Here is an 18894-nt window from a genome sequence, read left to right as displayed (position 1 = left end):
CACTGATGCTGAGCATATCTTGTGCAAGTGCATTGTCGGGAATATTGTCCTTTGACTAATTCCTTCGAATTTCCTATTCAAACATATCAACTTCCTACATGATGGAAGAATTGGTAGGCGATTGTGCTTCCTCCACCCTTGGCCTTTTCTATTGAGGCTCTTTTGAATAGGCTTCTTGTTGGACCTCTGGTTAGGCTTCTTTCCTCTTCCTTGTTCTTGACTTCTTAGGAATATTCTTTTCTTTACTATGCTCAACTCCTTGTTGGATTTCTCCTTCTTCAGCTTGGGCCTGCAATGATCCTTCCATGGCCTCACTATGGGAATCCTTATTTCCCATCAATTGGTAACTCAGGCAAACATTTCCTTCCTTCAACCTCCTGATGTGTCAATCAATCCAGTGCCTGGAGAATTTTTTAAAATGGTCTAGCCAAAACATCCAAATCATCAATTTTTGGCTCTAACCAATCCGAAGCCTACATAGGCCTATCCTACAACTTTTCAAATTCAAATTGAACCACATCCTGATCCTCTTTAACTTGATCTAGCACTTGAATAATTTCACCAATTCTGATCATGTCAAGAGGCAATCTGGAAAACATTCTTTTCCTGATTTCAAGATCATCCCTAGCATTAGCCCAAAGTCCTCCAAGTGAAATATGTGTTTGAACTTCATTCCGACGACCATCCTGATTTTATCGTAAAGGTCAAAGTAGGCTCTGGTCGTATGGAATGTCAAATGATAAAATGTCAATTCTTCTATAGAGTTTTCAGCCGCCGCCAATATCGGACACATTTCCACATAGTCGCCTATGACAATAAGGAATTCAATGGACAGCTTCCTCTTCTTCTTCCGAATCTTGTCATAGGCGACCAACTACTTGGTGAGCTCTAGCAACACCATTTTGTCCGTTGGATACCTTGGTAGCTTGTGCGGTTGAAAGGAAAACCCTTGGACCTGGATGTAGGTAAACTTTGGAAACTGAATATACCAGGCTCCAAATTTTTTTATCAACATTTTGGCCTCTGGTAACAATCTTGTGTGGAGTTCATCTTGCAATAATCTGGTTAAGTGCATTGTGAAAATGTCCCTTACCAGCTTGAAAGAATTAGTGTTGTATAGGTGCAACTGGAGATAACAATCGTGGACTTTCAACTGCCCTAGTCCACATCCCATGAGTCCTTTCTTTGGCAAGCCGTTGAAATTACCCATCCTTGCCAACAAATAAATTACATATGAGCTCATGTAAAAAGATTAGGTTTGCTTCAACTTCAAATTCTTCAGTTGCTCATGCAAGTAATGGCTAATCAACCTTGCCCAATCCACTATCCCATTGGCATTCATAACTTTGCCGATGAAGAAGAACATCCAAGTTTCAAATGTGAAGGCATGTGAACATCCCATAATCCTACTCAGCATCATCACGACGCCTGCATACTCTTACTTTAAGTCAAAACTGGTGATCTGTTTGGGCATTTTTGTAATATCTGGCTTTGGCTTCAGCATCCAAGTTTTGTTAATAATCCCAGCACATCTTTCAACACCAGCCTCATATATCGTTGCCACCCTATCCTTGGTTTTGTAAGTCATGGAATGGAATGTTGGGATTCCAAATGTTTCTCCAATTGCCTCCGTAGTCAAGTGTAATGTCCCCTTCTCACTGATGACCTCCCAGTGGTCCATTAGCCTATTCCTGAGACCCGTAGGCTAGGTGGAATGAAGAATGAGGGGTCTAGCATTGATGAAACGAAGACTTGCTATTTTTAGTAAGTCAGGGAATGGCCATTCTGGTGTTACTGTCCTACTGAGCTCTCCATGTTTTGCCTCTGGACGCGATGATCATGCTTTTTTGAGCATTAGTTCTTGACTTACTATTTTTAGTAAGTGGCAGTATGGCACAATTCTATTTTTGGCAGTAGACAGGGTTCTGATTTTGCAGCAATTTTGTGGTCGTCCTGGCTCAGTTTCATCCTAGTTGTGTTAATATCAACTTAATAATCAGTATGGGAGTCATATGCGACATAATTAAATATTATTTCCTTATCCTAAGGTTTAATATTTAATTAATCTGATTATTTGCGACTGATTTATTAAAATTGGGATTAATGCCTATTTTATCCTAAGTGTTTGGTTAAACTCATGTGTACTATGGGATGGCGAAATATTTTAGAGGAATATTATGTTATATTGCATCTCCATTATTTGTCAAGTAATTAACGTGGGTCCCTTCCCTTTTGGCGTGAGGTTTGACTTATGAAAAGTGGCGCTACACTTGGGTGAAATGAAATGCAAATGAAGGAGTGGCGTTTGGAGGAATTTGCATTTGATTTTGGTTGTTGAAGAGTTATAAATAAGAGCCTTGGGCTCTCATTTGAGACATCTTTGAAAATTGCATCGTTATGCTGCCGGTTTGGCTACTGAAAATTTGAGCTTCGAAGTATGGCTTCCTAGCTAAGTCTCAGTTTCGTACTTGCAAGATAGTACCTAGTTGTGTCCTTGTATTCCCAGTGCTGTGGGTGAATGAGTTGCAGATTGTAGAGTGTTCTATGTGGGATTTGAGTGTTTTCTGGTTGCTGGTCGCGGGATTGCTGAAAGTATATTTTGCTCACACCTCTTAACCAGGCGACTCCATCATTCTGGGTACCGGCTCATCCTTCCTTCCCAGCCATGGCAATACATTGTGTAAATTTTTAGCAAGTTTAATTCAGCAATGATTTTTCTAGACAAAATCGAACTTCCTAGGTCTAGCGTTGGGTTTTGTGCTTGCATTGGGAGGCGTGCCAAATAATTGTTGGGTTGTTTGACTTGTGGTTTTGATTGGTTGTTGTTGTGAGTGAATTACGGTGGGTTTGGGACTGGTTTGAGTCAAATTGGATGAAAAATGAGGGAGTTATGAGCATTTGGGTGTTTCCATGGGCTGTTGTTTTGTACTTTCAGCTTGCAGATTGATTGTAACAGAAAATTATATTCTTGCTGTAGAAATCTGCATTACTCTCCTTTCATCTCTAATTTTGTAAGGTTGTTCAGTAGTACTGATCAATCATTCTTGCTGACCTTATTTTGTAATTCCCACTGCATAAGTGGAAGAGGCTGGCTTAGCCGCCTTCTTACTTTGAAATTCAATTTATGTACTCAGTCCTCCCACTGAATAAGTGGTCGAGTGATAAGTTTAATTCAATTGTCCTCCCACTGAAATATGCGGTAGAGTGATAGTTTAATGTAATGTCCTCTCGCTGAAATATGTGGTAGAGTGATTGAATTTCAGTTTCTTGTCATTTTCCCTTGGCCGGTTTACCGCCAAGAGTTTGGTTTCTATCCTGCTAGATAAGCAGAAGGGGCTGGCTTGCCACCCAGGCACTATAATTTCAATTTGATTATTGTTGCTAACGATCCCCGGAACACCGTATGCTCTCACCCTCCCAGACAGGGCTCTCGCTGAAGAAAAGGTGGAAGGGTTCCCTTTCAGCAGTTTGGATTATTTTTCTAACCTTAACGGGTTGTGGTGATTGTGTGTATCTCTTATTGTTAAAAAATCAATAAAAAAAATTACTGGGATATTACAGTGGTATCATAGCTGGTTTTCCTGCCAGCGTGTGAGAGTCAGTGGCTTCAGAAGTCTCCATGAGTGACAGAGAGTCAAATACTATAATAAAGAGTAGAAGAGACAGCAATTTCAGGTTCTGATAGTGCCGGAAGAGGATACTTTCTCAAAAGTACTGAGAAACAGAGGAAAGGATATAGATCCTTTAGATTTAGTGGATTCAATGGCAGATAGGACCACAGACCCGAACAAGGCACCTGATAAGAAGGCAGATAGACAATTTGCTGCCATGATGGACATGATGTCTCTACTGTTGGCCAAGCTTAACCAGAACGTTGTTGGGACCCCTAATCAAGCCAACAATGGTCCGGAAGCCAGCACTTCTAACGCTCCTGTAGGCAATGGGAACGGGAGTAACAACGGGAGTCACAATGGAGGTTCAGCCCCAAGGCCTTTACAACCTGTCTTTTTGCCAAAAGAAGTACAACAAACTGAAACAGAGATACCCACAGCTGATGAAATAAGAAACAGCTACATGGAGTATGCTTCCCTGCCTAGTGAGATCCGAGATATCCTAACTCTGGATCAATTCATGAATCAGAAAATGAAGAGAGGAAGGAGGAATGACTACAAGTATGCTGCCCCAAGAGATTTCCAGCAAGCTCTTGGAAGAGTGACCTTAGCACACTTTGATGGAAGCACTAAGAGTACAGCTAGAGCATGGGTACAGAAGTTGGACAATTACTTGTCCTTGAGACCGATGGCGGAGGAGGACACCATCAAGTTTGCTACCTTGCACTTGGATGGAGTGGCCCACGAATGGTGGTACCATGGGTTGGTCATAACTTAGTCACCACATATGCTGATTTCACCAACAAGCTGATTGAGAGATTTGACACCAAGGATCCAGAGGTGAAGTTTAGAGAACTTGCACAACTGAGGCAGCAAGGTTCATTGGACACTTACGTGACTGAATTCCAAAACCTGTCAGTCATGGTGAGTAGCATCTCAGAGAAGGGTTTGTTGTCCTTTTCACTGAAGGACTTGAAGAACCATTGAGAGGATGGGTCAAAGCATTTGATCCACCCACCCTGGCAGAAGCTATCAAAAAATCTCGAAGCATGGAGTTGGCTGCCCCAAAGAGTAAAACTCAGTCCAAGCCTTTCCCTTTTAGAAAGGACAAGAAGAAGTTCACGAATCAGACCAAGAGGTTCCCTCCGCGTATAGATGACGGGCTCCATCAAGAGCTCCAGAGAAAGAATCTATGTTATTCTTGCAGAGAACCTTGGGTCCCCGGAAATAGGTGCCATGGAAAAGGGAATTTGCATCATATGGAATGCTATTCAGAAGATGGATCAGATTCTGAAATTTCAGAACAGAAAACTGAAGTTGAGGACAGCGAGTATAAAAAGGCTCCTGAAGGGCCTAAATTTGGGTCAGAAGATAGAGGAGTGGTTGCTCAACTCTCGAGCATTCACAAAAATAAATCCTTTAAAGTTCGGGGTGTGATTGGAGAGCATCGTGTCATTGCTCTCATTGACACAGGTGCAACACACAACTTCATTGATGAGAGGATTGTTGCAAAAAAGGGACTAGTGGCAGAGGAAGTTGAAGGCTTCAAAGTCATGGTAGCAGATGGCTCCACTATATCCTGTAACTGAATGATTTCCAACATGTCTCTGAAGTTGGGAAATCATGAAATTAGAGATGATTTCTTTGTGGTGAGCATTGGAGGGACTGATGATGCAGTCCTCGGGATTCAATCGCTGAGATCTCTTGGTGAGATCACACTAAACCTACAAACCATGGAGCTGAAATTCATGTTTGAAGGGAAGAAGGTAGTTTTGAAAGGAATGTCGCATGGGGGACTTAAAGTTGTATCCTTGAAAAGAATGGAAAGGCTGATCCGCCATAATCAGGTGGAGTGGACAATAGAGTGTTTGATAATGCCTTCCAATCCATTGGTAGATAAGGGCAGCTATTCCTCAGATATTTCAGCAATGATCAAGGATAGAAGCAAGATCATCATCATGCCTTTAGAACCACAAAAGGAGCACAGAAATTATCCTGAAGACATTCAAGCTTTGATAACCAAGAGAAGCAAGGTGTTCGAAAATCCACCTCCTGGCAGTCCTCCTGAAAGAGGTGTCGAACACATTATTGAGCTTGAGGAAGGAACTAAGTCAGTCATGACTACTCCTTACCGATATCCAAAGAAGCAGAAGGATGAGATTAAGAAAGCAATTCAAGAATTGCTTGACATGGGTTACATACGGCCTAGCAAAAGCCCATTTGCTTCGGCTGTTGTTTTGGTGAGAAAGAAGGATGGGACCATGCGCATGTGTGTCGATTACAGAGCCCTGAATCAGAAGACCATTAAGAATTGGTATCCTATTCCGAGAATTGATGAGCTCATTGACGAGCTACATGGGGTAGTGTTCTTTTCCAAGATTGACCTCAAATCGGGGTACCATCAGATTAGAATGAGAGCTTCAGATGTGGAGAAGATTGCTTTCAGATGCCACTTTGGGCATTTTGAGTTCCTAGTCATGCCCTTTGATTTGACTAATGCTCCTGCTACATTTCAATCATGCATGAACAGAATCTTCCAAGAACAGTTAAGGAAGTTTGTTTCAATATTTTTTGATGACATCCTAATATTCAGCAAATCTTGGAAAGAACATTTACAGCAATTGGATGAAGTGTTGGGCATATTAGAATCTGAGTCCCTGTTTGCCAAGGAGTCCAAATGTGAGTTTGGGATGGAAGAGTTGCTCTACCTCGGTCACGTTATCAGTGCTGGTGGTGTGAAGGTGGATCCCAAAAAGATTAGAGCCATCATTGATTGGCCTACTCCCGAAAACATAACACATTTGAGGGGATTTTTGGGGTTGTGTGGATTCTATCGAAGGTTTGTGAAGGGATATTCTCAGTTGACTGCCCCCCTTACAGATCTTACAAAGAAAGGAGCTTTTGAATGGTCCGAAAAGGCATAGACAACATTTGAGCAGTTTAAAGGGATCATGAGTTCCTGCACTATTTTAGCATTACCTGATTTCACCAAGCCATTTGAGCTACAGTGTGATGCATCTAGAGAAGGTGTTGTTGCGGTCCTCATGCAGGATAAGCATCCTATAGTCTTTGAGAGCAGAAAGTTGAGAGGTCCGGAGAGATTGTATTCCATTTATGACAAGGAAATGCTTGCCATAATGCATACCCTTGAAAAATTCAGGCAGTATCTAGTCGGGAGTAAATTCATTGTTAAGACTGATCACAATAGTCTTAAACACTTCATGCATCAGAAGGATTTAAATGAGAAATAGCAGAAATGGGTGAGTAAGCTGCAAGCTTACGATTTCAATATTGAATATGTTAAGGGGAAAAACAATGTTGTGGCAGATGCTTTGTCCAAAAGGCCCCATTTAAACTCACTTTGCGAGCTTACTGCTGATTGGAGGAAGTTGTTGCTTGCTGATTATGCCAAAAAACAGTTTGCAACCAGCCTTATAGAAGGTACTTTTCATGATGAAAGGTACAAACAGGTTGAGGGATTGATACTATACAAGGGAAGAATCTTCATAGTAGCTGAATCTAAGTTAAAAGAGAAGATCTTGAAGACTTTCCATGACATCCTCCTTGCTGGTCACCAAGGTTATTTCAAAACATACAGGCAGATCCGGGAGAGATTCTCTTGGAAGGGACTTAAAAGTGATGTTTTGAAGTACATTAAGGAGTGTCTTACATGTCAGAAGAACAAAGATGAGCACACTCTACCAGCTGGTTTGGTACAACCCTTGCTTATTCCTGGTCAAAAATGGGAGAGTATCTCCATGGATTTCATCACGGGGCTGCCTCGGGCTCAAGGGAAGGATAGTATCTATGTGGTGGTGGACAGACTTACAAAGTTTGCTCATTTCTTCGCCATCACCAGCTCTTTTACAGCAGCACAAGTTGCTGAAGTGTTCTTCCGGGAGGTGTTCAGATTACATGGTTTATCGAAGAACATTGTGAGTGATAGGGACAGCAAGTTCCTAAGTGCTTTTTGGCAGGAGATTTTCAAATTGTGTGGTACTGTGCTCACTCCAAGCACCAGTTATCACCCTCAAACTGATGGGCAGACCGAGCTAGTGAATAAGTGGTTGGAAGGTTATCTCAGAAACTATGTCTCGGAGCAGCAGAATACTTGGGTGAGATGGCTTCACCTAGGGGAATATTGTTACAATTCTTCCTATCACATGTCCATTCGGATGTCACCATTCATGGCACTATATGGTTATGAAGCTCCTAGCTTCACGGACTTGGTATTTGGTGATAGCAGAACCCCTCAGGCAAAGGATATGATGAAGCAAAGTCAAGATATTCTGAGGATTTTGAGGGACGATCTCCAGCATGCACAGAATCAGCAGAAGTTATATACTGATCAGCAGCGAATTGAGCGCACCTTTGAGGTGCACGACATGGTTTATTTGAGGCTCCAGCCCTACAGACAATCTACTCTCAAGAAGAGTGAAGTTGAGAAATTGAAGCCTCGATTCTATGGCCTTTCAGAGTCAGCAGAAGGGTTGGAGAAGTGGCTTATGACTTGGAATTACCAACAAGCAGCAGGATCCATGACGTATTTCATGTGTCTCGCCTTAAGAAGGCTCTGGGACATAATGTTGTTGCTTCAGCTGAGTTACCTCTGCTTGATGAGGAGGGAGAGTTGGTTTTGGTTCCGGAAGCTATCCTTGAATTCAGGGAATGATCTTTGAGGAGAAGAGTGATCAGAGAATACTTGATCAAATGGAAGAATCTACCAGCAGAGGATGCTACGTGGGAAAATGAGGAGATTTTATTGCATTCAACCTTACAATTGCTTGAGGACAACCAATTTTGGGGAGGGCGGACTGTAATGTCCCCTTCTCACTGATGACCTCCCAGTGGTCCATTAGCCTATTCCTGAGACCCGTAGGATAGGTGGAATGAAGAATGAGGGGTCCAGCATTGATGAAACGAGGACTTACTATTTTTAGTAAGTCAGAGAATGGCCATTCTAGTGTTACTGTCCTACTGAGCTCTCCATGTTTTGCCTATGGATGCGATGATCATGCTTTTTTGAGCATTAGTTCTTGACTTACTATTTTTAGTAAGTGGCAGTATGGCACAATTCTATTTTTGGCAGTAGACAGGGTTCTAATTCTGCAACAGTTTTGTGGTCGTCCTGGCTCAGTTTCATCCTAGTTGTGTTAATAATCAGTACGGAAGTCATATGCGACATAATTAAATATTATTTCCTTATCCTAAGGTTTAATATTTAATTAATCTGATTATTTGCGACTGATTTATTAAAATTGGGATTAATGCCTATTTTATCCTAAGTGTTTGGCGAAACTCATGTGTACTATGGGATGGCGAAATATTTTAGAGGAATATTATGTTATATTGCATCTCCATTATTTGTCAAGTAATTAACGTGGGTCCCTTCCCTTTTGACGTGAGGTTTGACTTATGAAAAGTGGCGCTACACTTGGGTGAAATGAAATGCAAATGAAGGAGTGGCGTTTGGAGGAATTTGCATTTGATTTTGGTTGTTGAAGAGTTATAAATAAGAGCCTTGGGCTCTCATTTGAGACATCTTTGAAAATTGCATCGTTATGCTGTTGGTTTGGCAACTGAAAATCTGAGCTTCGAAGTATGGCTTCCTAGCTAAGTCTCAGTTTCATACTTGCAAGATAGTACCTAGTTGTGTCCTTGTATTCCCAGTGTTGTGGGTGAATGAGTTGCAGATTGTGGAGTGTTCTATGTGGGATTTGAGTGTTTTCTGGTTGCTGGTCGCGGGACTGCTGAAAGTATATTTTGCTCACACCTCTTAACCAGGCGACTCCATCATTCTGGGTACCAGCTCATCCTTCCTTCCCAGCCATGGCGATACATTGTGTAAGTTTTTAGCAAGTTTAATTCAGCAATGATTTTTCTAGACAAAATCGAACTTCCTAGGTCTAGCGTTGGGTTTTGTGCTTGCATTGGGAGGCGTGCCAAATAATTGTTGGGTTGTTTGGCTTGTGGTTTTGATTGGTTGTTGTTGTGAGTGAATTACGGTGGGTTTGGGACTGGTTTGAGTCAAATTGGATGAAAAATTAGGGAGTTATGAGCATTTGGGTGTTTCCATGGGCTGTTGTTTTGTACTTTCAGCTTGCAGATTGATTGTAACAGAAAATTATATTCTTGTTGTAGAAATCTGCATTACTCTCCTTCTTTCATCTCTAATTTTGTAAGGTTGTTCAGTAGTACTGATCAATCATTCTTGCTGACCTTATTTTGTAATTCCCACTGCATAAGTGGAAGAGGCTGGCTTAGTCGCCTTCTTACTTTGAAATTCAGTTTATGTACTCAGTCCTCCCACTAAATAAGTGGTCGAGTGATAAGTTTAATTCAATTGTCCTCCTGCTGAAATATGCGGTAGAGTGATAGTTTAATGTAATGTCCTCCCGCTGAAATATGCGGTAGAGTGATTGAATTTCAGTTTCTTGTCATTTTCCCTTTGTCGGTTTACCGCCAAGAGTTTGGTTTCTATCCTGCTAGATAAGCAGAAGGGGCTGGCTTGCCGCCCAGGCACTGTAATTTCAGTTTGATTATTGTTGCTAACGATCCCCGGAACACCGTATGCTCTCACCCTCCCAGACTGGGCTCTCGGTGAAGAAAAGGTGGAAGGGTTCCCTTTCAGCAGTTTGGATTATTTCTCTAACATTAACGGGTTGTGGTGATTGTGTGTATCTCTTATTGTTAAAAAATCAATAAAAAAAATTACTGGGATATTACATTAAGTTGGCTAGAAGCTTCCCATTTGATGTTAAAATTGCTCTTATTTTAGGATTATAATGCTTTGCACACTCTAAAATCAGTTCTGGGCATTGGACGGCTGGAGGGAAACCGGCTGCTAAGACAATCCCGCTCTAAACAAATTTGATAGCAGTGGCAAATGGAGCACGTCCAGCTGTTCCAAAAATCCTATTCTGAAAAGCACCTAGCTGGAACGTTCCCAAGTTGGTGTCGCTGATTTCCTTCCACTTAGAAATAATCTTGGACTCTGGAAGGAATCCTTTCATCTCGTTCTTAATCTACGCCTGTTGGAAAGTAGCCCCAATCTTGTTGGATTCTACCATTCCTACAAAACCAAAATAAATTAACATTAAAATCATGATGGAGATAAAATAATGGAGAAGAAATTCCAACATGTAAATTCCCAATTTGGAATAAAATAGAACCTCCGCAAGCAAGAACTTCTTAGACAAATACATTCTTCAAATCTGATTTTTCTCCACCTCTCTCCGACTTCAAATTTCTCCGAAAACCAACATGAGAAATGAATCCCAATCCATCATCTAAATAGAATTTCCTTACCAAACTGCTAAGTTGGCGAAAGTTGAAAATTGGCAGTTGCATTTAGAATGTGTCATGTTTCCCTTGACAACTCGCCATGCAAACAGGTCCCACCGTTAAGGTAGGGTTTGAAAATGGAAATTTCCATAATTTCTCAAGTTACATGTCATAAATGTGGAATATTCCCTTTGCATGTCATCAACTCACTCATTCTAAAAATCTTTCCATTCTTGATTCATAAAAGATATTTTGAAAGATTTTCCTTTCCTGAAAGAATTTTTGTTGATTTTTCCTCTTGGAAGGAAATCCTGAGAGAGAAAATTCTTGGAGAGGATTTTTCTATCCTAGAAGAATTTTCTCGTGTTTTTGACTTCATCTTGTTCGAAGGGAGATTTCTAATCAATTCATCACCTTTCCTATTTTTTAGGAATTTTTTCATTTCTGAGTTTTGGAATTTAGGAGAGAAAATTCTCTCATGGCCAATTTTTCATGTGCCTTGGAATTTCTTCATCTTAGGCAAAATTTTCTTCCTGCAAAGGGAATTTTGAGTTTCTTCCTTGTTTTGAATTATTTTCTCAATTTTTATCCTTGAGAAGAAATTTCATCTTGGAAGGAATTCATGTTAAGGAGGAAAATTCCTCCTATACTTCAGTTTAGTGCCCAACTGCTCTATCCCTGCACGGAATTTCCATGTGGAGGAATTCTTTGCCTTAGGAAATTTTCCTTCCTTGCCTTCATTTGGCGCCCTCAGCATTGACTTGAGCAGAATTTTGACTACGTGGAGGAATTTTGGATGCATCGAGGAATTCCTCGTTGACCCCTGTCTAGTGCTCTACTCCAATCCTGGGCGTTGATTTCATATGGTGCAGAAATTTGACTTGGAGGATGGAATTCCTCCACACCCCCAATTTGGCGCTCTATCTCCATGCTTGAGCGTTAAATTCATGTGTTGCAGGAATTTTGCTTGGAGGGAAAATTCCTCCATAATTCTATTTTGACACCCCCACACTAACCTTGAACGCTAAAATCACCTTAAGAAGGATTCTTTAACTTTTCATGGAATTCCTCCTACACCTAAGTTTGGCACCCATGTCCATCCCTGGAGCACATTTTCCATGTGTTGCAGGAATTTGGGTTTGGGAGAAAAATTCCTCCACAACCCCAAATTGGCACCCATCCTCTAACTTGGGCGCTAAAATCACCTTGCGGAGGATAAAATGACTTGGAGGAAAATTCCTCCATCACCATGATTTGGCGCTCTTCTTTGATCTAGAGCGCCATTCACACCCTATGGAGGATTTTTGTGATTTCCAAGGAATTCCTCCTTGACCTTCACTTGGCACCTCTTTCTAGATTTGGGCGTGCATTTTGCCATGGTAAGGAATTCATTGCCTTCGGAAATTTTCATGCTTTTACCTCCATTTTTGCTCATTTTCCAGATTTGGATGCCATTTAGGAATGAAGTAGATTTCTCTACCTTAGAAGATTTTTTGTGCTTTTTCCACTTCAAGAAAGAATTTCACACTTCGCCATTTCTTTGATCAACTGTCTCTTTTTCAACTTTCCAGATTTAGCCATGGATTTTCAGGAATGTTTTGTCTTCAATGTCGGGACTACTGCCTGTGATGGACTTGCCAAAAAAAGACTAAATAAAAATAGTAAGTACTTCAAAAAATCATATCTGGGCAAACCGGGATAGGGTCACTTACTAAAAATAGAAACTGCTAAAAATAGTAAGTTTGATTTTTGGCCAAATAAAGACAATCTGATACGTAGTGAAACTTACTAAAAATAGACTAACTAAATATAGTAAGTGCTCAGAATTCACTCAAATTTCACTGGTAGCTTCCTTGAAAAGCTTTGATTTCATTGCAACGTTCAAATTCTCCAAAACACTAAGGAAAAGACCTCAAACCTAAGTCTAAAGGGCAAAACCCTAAAATCTACCAAACGAGTACTAGAGTTAGCCAAATTCGCTCAAACGACTTACATACTTGAATAAATTTCATCAGGAACACTTGCAGACCAGGGAGACCGAAGAGATTGCTGCGAAAAGACCCAAAGAACCAAAACCAAAAGACCAAGAGGACCTAAAAAGTAAGGGGTCCCCATTTGCAATGGGGTGATGTGTGATTAGGTCACAACACATAGTCCTTAATAAAGAGTTTAAGGAATAAAGGATGAATTAGGCTGTTGTAATGTCCCCTTCTCGTTGATGTACTTCCAGTGGTCCAATGGCCTATTCCTGAGACTCGTAGGCTATGTGGAATGAAGAATTAGGGTCAAACATTGATGAGGCGAGAACTTACTATTTTTAGTAAGTCAGGGGTTGGCTGTTTTGGTGATACTGTCCTACTGAGCTTTCCATGCTCTGTCACTGGGTGCGAAGATCATGCTTTTCGGAGCAGTAGTTCATGACTTACTATTTTTAGTAAGTGGCAGTATGGAGTGTTTCTATTTTTGGCAGTGTACAGGGTCTTGATCCTGCAGCAGTTCAGTGGTCTTCCTTGCTCAACTTCATCCTGGTTTTGTTAATAATCAGTATTGTAGTCATAAGTGATGTAATTAAATATTATTTCCTTATCCTAAGGTTTAATATTTAATTAATTTGATTATTTTTACTACTGATTAATGACTTTGGAAATTGTGCATAACATGATGTCTCCTAAGTGATAGGCGAATTGTTTATGTCTAGAAAGGGGATGCCAATATTAAAATGGGAGATGTTATTTTATTCAACAAAGTATTTGCTAAGTCATAAATCGTGGTCCTTGCTACTTGGGTAAATGAAATGCAAATGGGAAAGATGAATTTGTGAGCATTTGCATTTGAATTTGGTGGAGTTAGAAGTTATAAATAAGAGCCTTGGGCTCTCATTTTGATCTCTTATGAAAATTGCATCGTTATGATGCTGGTTTGGCGATTAAAAAATCTGAGCTTCGAAGTGTGGCTTCCTAGCTAAGTCTCAGTTTCGTACTTGGAAGATAGTACCTAGCTGTGTCCTCGTATTTCTAGTGTTGTTGGTGAGTGAGTTTTGCAAATTGTGGAGTGTTTTGTGTGGGATTGGAGTGTTTTCTGGTTGCTGGTCGTGGAGTTGCTGAAACTATATTTTGCTCATACCTCTTGGCTAGGCGATTCCATCATTCTGGGTACCAGCTCATCCATATTTCCTGCTACTGGCAATCCATCTTGTAAGTTTTTAGCACCTTGCATTGAGTATAGAATTTTATAATGCAAATCGAAATTCTCTGGTTAAGCGTTGGATTTAGGAGGCGCATTGGGAGGCGTGCCAAATAAATAAGTGTGTTTTGATAGCTCTCCTTGGGTTTGTTTTCATTGTTGCTGGTATAGTATTGGTTTAGAACTATTTTGGGGTGTGCATTGGGTGAGTATTGAGAGAGTTCTGAGTGTTTTAGTGGGTTCATAGGCTGCTGGTTTTGCATTTCCAGCCTGCAGTTTTGATTTTAGCAGGATTTCATGCTTATTATTTGGATGTTCAGCATTACTCTTCTACTCTCACTCTCTTTGTTATTGTAAGTTTTAGTAGTACTACTAACCAATTCTGGCTTGTAAACTCTCATCCCGTTGAAAAGTGGAAGAGGTTGGCTTGCCGCCTATATCAGTTATATTGTTATTCAATCCTCCCGCTGCATAAGCGGTCGAGTGATGGTTGGTTGTAATGGTCCTCCCGTTGCATAAGCAGTCAAGTTGAGTTTTTGTAATTTCAGTCCTCTCGTTGAAATATCGCAGTTGAGTGATTTGTGTTTGATGTATGTTTCTCTTGGCTGGTTCAGCGCCAAGTTTCTTGCTTTCCTGTTGGATAAGCAGAAGGGGGTGGCTTGCCGCCCAGCATTGTATTCACTTTATCGTTTCAACAGGTTTGAGTTCTAATGATCCCTTATTCACCGTATGCTCTCACCTTCCCACATTGGGCACTTGGTGATCAGAAAGTGGAAGGGTTGCATTTTTTCAGCAAGCTTTGAGTTTATGCTTTCTAACCTTAACGGGTTATCTGTTGGTTGATGATTATTATTGGTCTTAAAAACAAAAAAAATATCTAGGATTTATTCAGTCCTCCCGCTGCATAAGCAGTCGAGTGATGGTCGATTGTAATGGTCCTCCCGTTGCATAAGCAGTCAAGTTGAGTTTTTGTAATTTCAATCCTCCCGTTGAAATATCGCAGTTGAGTGATTTGTGTTTGATGTATGTTTCTCTTGGCTGGTTCACCGCCAAGTTTCTTGCTTTCCCGCTGGATAAGCAGAAGGGGGTGGCTTGCTGCCCAGCATTGTATTCACTTTATCGTTTCAGCAGGTTTGAGTTCTTACGATCCCTTATTCACCGTATGCTCTCACCTTCCCACATTGGGCACTTGGTGATCAGAAAGTGGAAGGGTTGCATTTTTTCAGCAAGCTTTGAGTTTATGCTTTCTAACCTTAACGGGTTATCTGTTGGTTGATGATTATTATTGGTCTTAAAAACAAAAAAAATATCTAGGATATTACAACTGCCAAAGGATGATACAAGAGCTGGGAAGAAACCAAATTTACATAGAAAAGTTTAGATAAGAACGATTAAAACAATCACTAGGGACTGAGTGAAGATTTGCAAAAAGGAACATCAATACTAGAGCATAGATATAACTGATTGGCAAAGATTACAAAAACAACAAGTGTTCAAACAGTGCAAAGCAAGTAATAACTAGGCTGCAGGATTTCACACAGATTTTCTCTCCTTCCCAAAACAATCCCTTGTAACAGTTGAAACAAAAGAACAGGCGATGCATTTGAGCAGTCATTCTGCAAGCCAACACGGGAGACGAGTCAAATACTGATTTGAGACAAGTACCTTCTCAAACCAAAAGAAGGGTGGCATGGATGAAGACGAGGGATAGGGCTTTTCACAGCTGAGGTGATTGCGGACTAGAATGAGGAACAGGTAGGAAAGGCATAGGCTTAAACCATTGTCAAATCAGCAACACACTAACCATGCATTATTTATTTCATGCACTCAAGATCAAAAGTGTGTAATCTCACATCTGGCAGTAGTAATGTATAGGTTGGAGACTCAATTGATGAGGTACAGCAATAGGAATAGAGTGAAGAGTCGTATTAATGATTTAATGGGAGTGGATGGTTATAAATGGAATGCTGTTTGGATCATTATCACCAATCTGAAAAGCAATTCTAAGCGTAGAGGTGGCAATCAGAGTTGATCAGGTAGCAGTAAGGACACAGAAAGAGCTGCAAGTATGGAAAAAATTCTTCCTCCATTGACTATATGCTCCAATAGGTTCTATAATTGCAGAGCAGAAACAACGAGAGGACCTCCATGGCTATGGATGAATGTGGTGGGTGGGCAGAGGTTTTATAATGACTAATCATGTTAAAATTAGAACCAGAAAGGTAAGACTCGGAAATCTAAAACTTAAAATCTCACAAGAACAAGATACACAAAATTTTATCCTGGGAAAACCCTCCACCTGAGGGTGAAAAACCCAACCACACCAAAAATCAAACTTTTATTGAAGGCACAAATTTGAGTACAAAGCTCTCAAGCTTAATCAAGCAATGATAAAAACACGATTGTTAGCACTTAACAATCAACAAAAGAAGCCGATAACATCTCAGAAAAACTGATAGCTTCTACAAGACGACTAGCACATAAGCTCTCTACAACATGAAATAATCATACATCAATCATATACGAGGAGGCAGAGAAGATACAGAAACGCTGATGAAAATGCAAAGTCGCTGAAGAAGATACTATCCAAAAAACTTGTCACTCGGATGATCACTTATGCATAAATATATATCGTCTCCCTTATGGACTTCACGCACACACAAAACAAACTACTAACACTCCTATATAGAAAAAACAAGGCTCAAAATATCTCTTGTTGGAGGTAGACAGAAAGCCAAAACGCCCTAAGCTTAGCGGCAGTTAGAATACATGTCGTTACATAAACAGACATCAAGAAGAGCCTCAAAGATAAACCTCTTATCGGATGAAATACAATAAGGAAAGAAGACATGCCAGCAAGCACGAGACTCCTATGAAGGCGCTAGCAAAACATGATGGTCGGTGACAGCTATCATAGGAAATCGTTACATTTACAGCTCTCTTTGAAGCATTTAAAGAACCCATAGAATCAACCACAACGCTCAATATGGTCGAACAATATAGACGAACTAAGAAACGTTGAGACGAGATAAAGAAAAACATCAACAAGAAGATTTCACAACCATTGCAGGTATAATGAAGTCTCCTCCAGCTAGATACTTTAACACTCCCTCTTAGCAAAAGAGATATCATTTACAGATTTTCAAGTCATGGAGTCTCTCAACATGACAAACACAATGGCTACACCAATATGTGTAAAAAGCAAAACTTTATCACGGATTCTCTCAACGTGATAGCATCATGGATTCACTCAAAATGATGTTCACCATGGCTACTCCCATGTGTGAAATAAACACAAGCTCTCATCACGGAGTCACTCAACGTGATGTTGTCATGGAGTCTCCCAACATGACATCCACTATGGCTACTCCCATGAGTGGAAAGAGCAACAAGGGCTTCCACCTCAAATTTCTCCATCATAGAGAAAACTGCATTGGGCTTTCACCTCAAATTTCTCCATCACAGAGAAAAATGCATTACAACATGAAATGAGAATCACTGAAGTTGAGACTCTCTCTCAGCAAGAGCATCATTCTCCACAATACCAAGCTTATCTCGAAAATAAGAAAACTTCACTCTAGGAAGTGGCTTGGTGAGAATGTCAAATGTCTGCTCATATGTGCAAATGTACTTGAGCTCAACTGCTTTCCTTTGAACCATATCTCTTAAATAATGATACTTGATCTCCACATGCTTGGTTCTATCATGGAAAACAAGATTAACTGAATGCTTCACACAACTTTGGTTGTCACAAAGAATCACAGTTGGTTTCAAAGGCTGCCCAAACAGTTCTGCAAGAAGCTTTCGAAGCCACGCTGCTTCTCGTGTTGCTACACAAGTTGCAACATATTCAGCTTTTGTTGTACTTTGAGCCACACATGATTGCTTCCTGCTGCACAAGGAAATCATAGCTAAACCTAAGCTGAAACAACAACCGGAAGTGCTCTTCCTGTCAGGTACACACCCTGTCCAATCTGAATCAAAAAAACCTTGCAAGTTCAAACCTTCACAAGAAGTATATTTCAGACCATATCCCACTGTACCATGCACATATCTCAATATATGCTTAGTTGCAACAAGATGAATTTGTCTAGGCTCACACATGAACTGACTAAGAGTGTTAACAGCATAACATATATCAGGCCTTGTATTGACTAAATACATCAATGATCCAATCAATTGCCTATACATAGTAGGATCAACTAAATCTGAACTAGTTGCAACCTCATGTAACTTTTTCAGATTTGCTTCCATAGGAGTTGACATAGACTTGCAATCTAACATACCAAATCTTTTCAAAATGTCAATGGCATATTTCCCTTGACTTAGGATGACTTCATTTGATTTTTGCCATACTTCTAAACCAAGGAAGTAATACATAAGACTGAGATCTTTCATCTCGAATTCAGAAGCCAACTCTTTCTTACATTTAGTAATAAGATCATCCTCTCCAGTAAGGAATAAATCATCAACATAAATAACTAAAATTAATGCTTTATCATCAATTACCTTGAAGTAGATATTTGGATCTGCATCATTTTTTAGAAAACCCAAGCTCAATAAATAATGATCAATTCTTTCATACCATGCACGTGGAGCTTGCTTAAGGCCATACAAAGCCTTTTTCAATCTGTATACATGTGATTATTTCTCATGAATCACAAAACCATCTGGCTGCTCAATAAATACCTCTTCTTCAATTACCCCATTCAGGAATGTCGTCTTTACATCCATTTGATGTAGTTTTCATCCTTTAACTGCTGCAATAGCAATGATAGTTCTGATTGAAGTGTACCAAGCTACAAGAGCAAATGTC

General features: G+C 40.3%; 1 protein-coding gene across 2 annotated transcripts in view; it reads right to left on the bottom strand.

Moving 5' to 3' along the window:
* The window catches only part of LOC131039143 (prefoldin subunit 2), a 92215-nt gene that overhangs the window by 37823 nt on the left and 35498 nt on the right, over window positions 1–18894 (bottom strand). The window lies entirely within an intron of this gene.

This window comes from Cryptomeria japonica, chromosome 10 (genome assembly GCF_030272615.1).
Source record: "Cryptomeria japonica chromosome 10, Sugi_1.0, whole genome shotgun sequence".
Lineage (NCBI taxonomy): Eukaryota > Viridiplantae > Streptophyta > Pinopsida > Cupressales > Cupressaceae > Cryptomeria > Cryptomeria japonica.
The sequence above is the reverse complement of the archived record's forward strand: the minus strand, read 5'-3'. Positions and strand labels throughout refer to the sequence as shown.